This window comes from Arachis stenosperma, chromosome 10 (genome assembly GCF_014773155.1).
Source record: "Arachis stenosperma cultivar V10309 chromosome 10, arast.V10309.gnm1.PFL2, whole genome shotgun sequence".
Classification (NCBI taxonomy): domain Eukaryota; kingdom Viridiplantae; phylum Streptophyta; class Magnoliopsida; order Fabales; family Fabaceae; genus Arachis; species Arachis stenosperma.
Window position 1 is genome coordinate 76,551,911 of NC_080386.1, and position 7,597 is coordinate 76,559,507.

General features: G+C 38.1%; 1 non-coding gene across 1 annotated transcript; it reads left to right on the forward strand.

The window, feature by feature from the left end:
* Positions 1-3,360: 3,360 nt before the first annotated feature.
* On the forward strand, positions 3,361-3,468 carry LOC130959729 (small nucleolar RNA R71). Its single transcript, XR_009078796.1, has one exon. It is a non-coding gene; the product is annotated as a small nucleolar RNA R71 (small nucleolar RNA).
* Positions 3,469-7,597: the final 4,129 nt, after the last annotated feature.

Here is a 7,597-nt window from a genome sequence, read left to right on the forward strand (position 1 = left end):
TGGCCCGATCCACAGTAACTTCGGATCGGTTGCTAGTGGGGATGATGGAGCGTTGGATGAACTCCAACCTTCCTCTAGCCACAGGCTTGAGGTCCAGTCTTCTTAATTGAATCGGCTTGCCTTTGGAGTCTCTTTTCCATCGAGCTCCTTCCACACATATGTCCATAAGGACTTGGTCCAACCTTTGATCAAAGTTGACCCTTCTTGTGTAGGGGCGTGCATCTCCTTGCATCATGGGCAAGTTGAATGCTAACCTTACATTTTCCGAACTAAAATCTAAGTATTTCCCCCGAACCATTGTAAGATAATTCTTTGGATTCAGGTTCACACTTTGATCATGGTTCCTAGTGATCCATATGCATTGGCATAGAACTCTTGAACCATTAAGATTCCGACTTGTTGAATCGGGTTGGTCAGAACTTCCCAACCTCTTCTTTGGATCTCATGTCGGATCTCCGGATACTCATTTTTCTTTAGTTTGAAAGGGACCTCGGGGATCACCTTTTTCTTGGCCACAACATCATAGAAGTGGTCTTGATGGGCTTTGGAGATGAATCTCTCCATCTCCTATGACTCGGAGGTGGAAGCTTTTGTCTTCCTTTTCCCTTTTCTAGAGGTTTCTCCGGCCTTAGGTGCCATCAATGGTTATGGAAAAACAAAAAGCTATGCTTTTACCACACCAAACTTAGAATATTGCTCGCCCTCAAGCAAGAGAAGAAAGAAGAAGAAGAAGAAGAAGAAGAAGAAGAAGAAGAAAATATGGAGGAAAGGGAGAAGTGTTTGGTTTCGGCCAAGGGGAAGAAGAGAGGGTTGTGGTGTGTGAAAATGAGGAAGGATAGAGGGATTTATATAGTAAAGGGAGAGGGAGTAGGTTTGGCTATTTAGGGTGGGTTTGGGTGGGAAAGAGATTTTGAATTTTGAAGGTAGGTGGGGTTTATGGGGAAAAGTTGATGGATGTGAGTGGTGAAGAGGTGATAGGGAAGAGAGATTGAGGTGATTGGTGAAGGGTTTTGGGGAAGAGTGTTATTGGATTGTGTGAAGAGGAAAGAAGGTGAGTTGAAGTAGGTAGGGATCCTGTGGGGTCCACAGATCCTGAGATGATCCTGTGGGATCTACAGATCCTGAGGTGTCAAGGATTTACATCCCTGCACCAATGAGGCGTGTAAAACGCCCTCTACATGCAATCCTGGCATTCAACGCCAGATTGATGCTTGTTTCTGGCGTTGAACGCTAGCTTCATGCTTGTTTTGGGCATTCAACGCCTATTTGCAGCATGTTTCTAGCGTTGAACGCCAGTTCCATGCTTGTTTCTGGCGTTCAGCGCCAGCTTTCCTCAGGGTGTATTCCTGGCGTCTAAACGCCAGGATGCTGCTTGTTTCTGGCGTTCAACACCAGATTCATGCTCTGTTCTGGCGTTGAACGCCAACCAGATGTTCCTTACTGGCGTTTAAATGCCAGTAAGTCCTTCTTCCAGGGTGTGCTTTTTCTTCTGCTTTTTTTTATTCTGTTTTTAATTTTAGTATTTATTTTGTGACTCCACGTGATTATGAACCTAATAAAACATAAAAGAACAATAAAAGAAAAATAAAATTAAATAAATAAAAATTGGGTTGCCTCCCAATAAGCGCTTCTTTAATGTCAATAGCTTGACAGTGGGCTCTCATGGAGCCTCACAGGTGATCAGGTCAATGTTGTAGACTCCCAACACCAAACTTAGAGTTTGGATGTGGGGATTCAATACCAAACTTAGAGTTTGGTTGTGGCCTTCCAACACCAAACTTAGAGTTTGATTGTGGGGGCTTTGTTTGACTCTGTACTGAGAGAAGCTTTTCATGCTTCCTCTCCATTGTTACAAAAGAACACCATTGGGTTTTAAACACAAGGTAGTCCCCATTCAATTGAAGGACTAATTCTCCTCTGTTAACATCTATCACAACTCCTGCTGTGGCTAGAAAAGGTCTTCCAAGGATGATGCATTCATCCTCCTCCTTCCTAGTGTCTAAGATTATGAAATCAGCAGTGATGTAAAGGCCTTCAACCTTTACCAACACGTCCTCTACCAATCCATAAGCTTGTCTTACTTACTTGTCTGCCATTTGCAATGAGAATATTGCAGGTTGTACCTCAATGATCCCCAACTTCTCCATTACAGAGAGTGGCATAAGATTTATGCCTGACCCTAGGTCACACAGAGCCTTCTCAAAGGTCATGGTGCCTATGGTACAGGGTATTAAGAATTTGCCAGGATCTTGTCTCTTTTGAGGTAAAGTTTGCTGAATCCATGTATCTAGTTCATTAATGAGCAAGGGAGGTTCACCTTCCAAATCTCATTACCAAACAATCTGGCATTCAGCTTCATGATGGCTCCTAGATATTGAGCAACTTGCTCTCCAGTTACATCTTCATCTTCTTCAGAGGAAGAATAGTCTTCAGAGCTCATGAATGGCAGAAGGAGATTTAATGGGATCTCTATGGTCTCTATATGACCTTCAAATTCCTTTGGGCCCTCAATAGGGAACTCCTTCTTGCTTGAGAGACGTCCCATGAGGTCTTCCTCATTGGGATTCACGTCCTTTCCTTCCTCTCTAGGTTCGGCCATGTTGATTATGTCTATGGCTTTGCACTCTCTTTTTGGATTCTCTTCAGTATTGCTTGGGAGAGTACTAGGAGGAGTTTCAGTGACTTTCTTACTCAGCTGGCCCACTTGTGCCTCCAAATTTCTGATGGAGGACCTTGTTTCACCCATGAAACTTAAACTGGCCTTAGACAGATCAGAGACTAAGTTTGCTAAGTTAGAGGTGCTCTGCTCAGAATTCTCTGTCTGTTGCTGAGAAGATGATGGATAAGGCTTGCTATTGCTGAGCCTATTTCTTCCACCATTATTAAAGCTTTGTTGAGGCTTTTGTTGATCCTTCCATGAGAAATTTGGATGATTTCTCCATGATGAATTATAGGTGTTTCTATAAGGTTCACCCATGTAATTTACCTCTGCTATTGCAGGGTTTCAGGATCATAAGCTTCTTCTTCAGAAGATGCCTCTTTAGTACTGTTGGATGCATTTTGCCATCCATTCAGACTTTGAGAAATCATGTTGACTTACTGAGTCAACATTTTGTTCTGAGCCAATATGGCATTCAGAGCATCAATTTCAAGAACTCCCTTCCTCTGAGGCGTCCCATTATTCACAGAATTTCTCTTAGAAGTGTACATGAACTGGTTATTTGCAACCATGTCAATAAGTTCTTGAGCTTCTGCAGGCATTTTCTTTAGGTGAATGGATCCACCTGCAGAATGGTCTAGTGACATTTTAGAGAACTCAGATAGACCATAATAGAATATATCCAGAATGGTCCACCCTGAAAGCATATCAGAAGGACACCTTTTGGTCATCTGTTTGTATCTTTCCCAAGCTTCATAGAGGGATTCACCATCGTTTTGTTTGAAAGTCTGAACATCCACTCTAAGCTTGCTCAACTTTTGAGGAGGAAAGAACTTAGCCAAGAAGGCCGCGACCCGCTTATCCCATGAGTCCAGGCTATCTTTAGGCTGTGAATCAAACCATGTTCTAGCTCTGTCTCTTACAGCAAAAGGGAAAAGCATGAGCCTGTAGACTTCAGGATCTACTCCATTAGTCTTAATAGTCTCATAGATCTGCAAGAACTCAGTTAAAAATTGGTAGGGATCTTCTGATGGAAGTCTATGGAATTTGCAGTTCTGTTGCAGTAGAGCAACTAGTTGAGGTTTTAGCTCAAAATTATTTTCTCCAATGGCAGGGATTGAGATGCTTCTTCCATCAAACTTGGAAGTAGGTGTAGTGTAATCACCAAGCATCCTCCTTTCATTATTATTTTTGGCTGCCATCTCCTCTTCCTTTTCAAACATTTCTGTAAAGTTGTCTCTGGATTGTTGTAATTTAGCTTCTCTTAGTTTCCTCTTCAGAGTCCTTTCAGGTTCCGGATCTGCTTCAACAAGAATATTCTTATCCTTGCTCCTGCTCATATGAAAAAGAAGGGAACAGAAAATAATAATAGGGATCCTCTTTACCAAAGTAGAGAGATTCTTTTATGTTAGTAGAAGAAAAAGGGAATCGAAGAAGGAAAAGGTAAGAATCCAAACACAAGGGTGAAGATAGGTTCAGATTCTTTGGGATGAAGAGAAGTGTTAGTAAATAAATAAACAAATAGAAGGAGATGAGAGGGAGAGAATTCGAAAATTAATTTTGAAAAGGGTTAGTAATTTTCGAAAATTAAGAGGGGAATTAAAATTAAAAATTAAAATTTAAAATAATTAGTTAATTAAAAGAATTTTGAAAAAGAGGGAGAAGTTTTCGAAAATTAGAGAGAAGAAAGTAGTTAGGTCGTTTTGAAAAAGAGATAAGATATAGTTAAAACAAACAAAAAGTCAACTAGTTAGTTGAAAAAAATTTGAAATTTAATTTAAAAAGATAAGAAGTTGGAAGATATTTTGAAATCAAATTTTTGAAAAAGATATGATTTGAAAAAGATATGATTAAAAAGATATGATTGAAAAGATATTTTGAACAAGATTTGATTTTTAAAATTAAAATTGATTACTTGACTAACAAGAAACTAAAAGATATGACTCTAGAATTTAAAGATTGAACCTTTCTTAACAAGAAAGTAACAAACTTCAAATTTTTGAATCAATCACATTAATTGTTAGTAAAGTTTTCAAAATTTTGAAATAAAGATAAGAAAAAGATTTTGAAAAATAATTTTAAATTTTCAAAAATAATAGAAAAATAAAATAAAAAAAGATTTGATTTTTGAAAAAGATTTTGAAAAGATAAAATTTTTAAAATTGAAAATTTGACTTGACTTATAAGAAATAGCTAAGTTTTAAAAATTTTTTGACTAACTCAACTCAAATTTTTTAAATTTTGAGAGAAATAAGGAAAATATATTTTTTTATTTTTGAATTTTTAATGATGAGAGAGAAAAACACAATTATGACCCAAAACATGAAAATTTTGGATCAAAACTAATGATGCATGCAAGAACACTATGAATGTCAAGATGAACACCAAGAACACTTTGAAGATCATGATGAACATCAAGAACATATTTTTGAAAAATTTTTGATGTAAAGAAAACATGCAAGACACCAAACTTAGAAATCTTTAATGCTTAGACACTATGAATGCAAAAATGCACATGAAAAACATCATACAACACCAAACAAAAAAATTTAAAGATCAAACAAGAAGACTTACTAAGAACAACTTGAAGATCATGAAGAACACTATAACTGCATGAATTTTCGAAAAATGCAAGAACAAGATGAATATGCAGTTGACACCAAACTTAAAACATGACACAAGACTCAAACACGAAACACAAAAATATTTTTGATTTTTTTCGATTTTATAAATTTTTTTGGATTTTATTTTATATTTTTCGAAAAACATATAGGAAAAAGAGAATAAGAAATTCAAAAATTTTTAAGAAGAATTCTAGGAATCTTTCAATGTTAGCCTAAAGCTCCAATCCAAGGGTTGGACATGGCTTAATGGCCAGCCAGCTTTAGGATATAAATCAGGCATGCAACAGCTGATACTTCATCCAACTCCATATACATGGCTTTTATGTTGACAAGTGGAAGCCTCAATCCAAAAGAATTTGGATATGGCTTTACAGCCAACCAGGCTTCAACTTATTACATGAAACTCTAGAATCCATTCTTAAAAATTCTGAAGTCATAGAATAATTTATTTATTTATTTATTTTTGAAAATAGGGATAAATTTTTGAAAAAATTTTTGAAAAGAAAATTATCTAATCTGAGCAACAAGATGAACCGTCAGTTGTCCAAACTCGAACAATCCCCGGGAACGGCGCCAAAAACTTGATGTTGTTGCTGGATTAAAAACTTGGCACCATTGTCGTCTGGAAACAATTGTGAAATTGTTGTTCGAAATTGATTCCCCCGTAATGGCGCCAAAAACTTGGTAGGAAAAATTGTGATCTCTAATAATGGCATTCATGTTCGTTCTCTCCCTGGTAATGGCGCCAAACACTTGGTGCATGATACCATGGTCCAAACATAACTTCACAACTTCACACAACTAACCAGCAAGTGCACTGGGTCATCCAAGTAATAAACCTTACGTGAGTAAGGGTCGATCCCACGGAGATTATTGGTATGAAGCAAGCTATGATCATCTTGTAAATCTCAGTTAGGCGGATTATAAATGGTTATGGATTTTCGAATAATAATAATAAATAAACAGAAAATAAAGATAGAAATACTTATGTAGATCGTCGATGGGAATTTTAAATAGGCGTATGAAGATGCTGTGCTCCTTCTGAATCTTTGCTTTCCTACTTCCTTCATCCAATCCTTCTTACTCCTTTCCATGGCAAGCTGTATATAGGGAATCACCGTTGTCAATGGCTGCATCACATCCTCTCAGTGAAAATGGTCCAAATGCTCTATCACATCACGGCTAATCATCTGTCAGTTCTCGATCATGTCGGAATAGAATCCATTGATTCTTTTGCGTTTGTCATCACGCCCAACAATCGCAAGTTTGAAGCTCGTCACAGTCATTTAGTCCCTGAATCCTACTCGAAATACCACAGACAAGGTTTAGACTTTCCGGATTCTCATGAATGCCGCCATCAATTCTAGCTTATACCACGAAGATTCTGATTAAGGAATCCAAGAGATATGCGCCCTGTCTAAGGTAGAACTGAAGTGGTTGTCAGTCACGCGTTCATAGGTGAGAATGATGATGAGTGTCACGGATCATCACATTCATCATGGTGAAGTGCAACGAATATCTTAGAACAGGAATAAACTGAATTGAATAGAAAATAGTAGTAGTTGCATTAAAACTCGAGGTACAGCAGAGCTCCACATCCTTAATCTATGGTGTGCAGAAACTCCACCGTTGAAAATACATAAGTGATGGTCCAAGCATGGTCGAATGGCCAGCCCCCAAAATGTGATATGAGTTCGAAAATAGGGAGAAGGACCCCTAATACAATAGTAAAATGTTCTATTTATACTAAAACTAGCTACTAGGGTTACAGAGATAAGTAATTGATGCAGAAATCCACTTCTGGGGCCCACTTGGTGTGTGCTTGGGCTGAGCTTGGGCTTTACACGTGCAGAGGCTTCTTTTGGAGTTGAACGCCAAGTTGTAACGTGTTTTTGGCGTTCAACTCTGGTTCGTGACGTGTTTCTGGCGTTTGACTCCAGAATGCAGCATGGAACTGACGTTGAGCGCCAGTTTGCATCATCTAATCTCAAATAAAGTATGGACTATTATATGTTGCTGGAAAGATCTGGATGTCTACTTTCCAACGCCGTTAAGAGCGCGCCATTTGGAGATCTGTAGCTCCAAAATATCCATTTCAAGTGCAAGGAGGTCAGAATCCAACAACATCAGTAGTCCTTTGTCAGCCTTCTATCAGAGTTTTGCTCAGGTCCCTCAATTTCAGCTAGAAATTACCTAAAATCACAGAAAAACATACAAACTCATAGTAAAGTCCAGAAATGTGAATTTGGCATAAAAACTAATGAAAACATCCCTAAAAGTAGCTAGATCCTACTAAAAACTACCTAAAAACAAT